Below are 2,125 nucleotides of genomic sequence, written 5' to 3'. Positions count from 1 at the left end.
GCCCACGGCCATACTACCCTGAATACGCCCGATCTTGTCCGATCTCGGAAGCTAAGCAGATATGGCCTGGTCAGTATTAGGAAGGGGAACCTCCTGAGAATACCAGGTGCATTGGGCCATTTTTAAGGAAAAGAGCTGCCCCCAATTCTGAATTTATTCGACACACTCTCCTATTTGGAAAAACATTTCAGACTATTATGGTACTGACTCATTAGAGTACAGATTTTGCGGTGATTTTTTTCTTTTACTCTCCTTTTTTTCTCTCCTCTTCCTCTTTTCTCTCTTCTCCTCCATCCTAGGCCCACTGCCATACTACCCTGAATACGCCCGATCTTGACCGATCTCGGAAGCATAGCAGGCATGGCCTGGCCAGTATCAGGACGGGCAACTTCCTGAGAATACCAGGTGCAGTGGGCCTCTACTCTCCGTCCCAATCCTACTTCCCTCCCCCCCCCTTTTTCTTTTTTCTCTCCCTGTTCCTTTCTCCCCCCCTGCTCCCATCAAGGGAAATCTAAATACTCTTTTCGCCCCACTCTCATTACATCCATCCTGAGCTCCATTTTTACAAACCTTATCCAGTTAGCATATATGCATATATACCTATCATTGATATCCATAACTTAGGCATGTACAGTGATTTCTTGGATACCCGGGACCTTAAGAAACCATTCGGTATCCTCCACTATCGCTTTGATATTTTCACCCTTTTTATTTCATTTATCTTGTACCTCATTTGTTAAAAAAGTTAAATAAGATTTTTTCTACATATTAATCATAACAGACACGAGTCCCAACTTCTTGTTCAAAAGTTTCTTTATTCAGGGATTGATTAAAAGTTACGTTTTAATATCTATTATTACACATATTATTTTGATTATTACAAATGAGTGCTCCCAAAAAAGTTTTTTTTTGTCTTTTTCTCCTTCTTCTCCAAATTGTAGTTCACCTACAAAATTCCTGGGAGCACCGCCAATCATTAACAGTTTAAGAATCACTTGTTAACTGTCTGCATGTTGGTTTATCATTATATCATTATATAACTATCTCAGCATTTAATTCTATTGTTTGACTAGTGCGGTTCCACACAATATAACTTTCTGCACTTATATGGCAGTATCACTGGAATTACACAACAGTATCACTGGACTGGATTTATACGGGAATATCACTAGATTTATATGGCAGTATCACTGGAATTATACGGCAGTATTATTGGCAATACCACTAGATTTATACGGCAGTACCACTGGACTGGATTTGTACAGCAGTATCAATGGATTTATATACCAGTACCACTGGAATTATATGGCAGTATCACTGGAATTATAGGGCAGTATCACTGGAATTATAGGGCAGTACCACTGGATTGGATTTACAAGGCAGTACCACTGGAATTATATGGTAGTACCACTGGAATTATATGGCAGTATCACTGGAATTATACGGCAGTACCACTGGACTGGATTTATAAGGCAGTATCACTGTATTTATACACCAGTACCACTGGAATTATACTGCAGTATCACTGGAATTATATGGCAGTATCACTGAATTATACGTCAGTACCACTGGAATTATACGGCAGTATCACTGGAATTATACAACAGTATCACTGGACTGGATTTATACGGCAATATCACTGGATTTATATGCCAGTATCACTGGAATTATACGGCAGTATTATTGGCAATACCACTAGATTTATATGGCAGTACCACTGGACTGGATTTGTACAGCAGTATCAATGGATTTATATGCCAGTACCACTGGAATTATACGGCAGTATCACTGGAATTATAGGGCAGTATCACTGGAATTATATGGCAGTACCACTGGACTGGATTTGCACGGCAGTATCACTGGATTTATATGGCAGTACCACTGGAATTATATGGCAGTATCACTGGAATTATACGGCAGTACCACTGGATTTATACGGCAGTATCACTGGACTGGATTTATAAGGCAGAATCACTGTATTTATACACCAGTACCACTGGTATTATACAGCAGTATCACTGGAATTATACGGCAGTAATACTGGACTGGATTTATATGGCAGTATTACTGGATTTATATGCCATTACCACTGGAATTATATGGCAGTATCACTGGAATTATATGG

At 39.5% G+C, this 2,125-nt stretch overlaps 1 pseudogene; it reads left to right on the top strand.

The window, feature by feature from the left end:
- LOC134971463 (5S ribosomal RNA) lies at positions 1 to 118 on the top strand (annotated as a pseudogene).
- The last annotated feature ends 2,007 nt before the right edge of the window (positions 119 to 2,125 follow it).

This window comes from Pseudophryne corroboree, chromosome 11 (genome assembly GCF_028390025.1).
Source record: "Pseudophryne corroboree isolate aPseCor3 chromosome 11, aPseCor3.hap2, whole genome shotgun sequence".
Classification (NCBI taxonomy): domain Eukaryota; kingdom Metazoa; phylum Chordata; class Amphibia; order Anura; family Myobatrachidae; genus Pseudophryne; species Pseudophryne corroboree.
The sequence above is the reverse complement of the archived record's forward strand: the minus strand, read 5'-3'. Positions and strand labels throughout refer to the sequence as shown.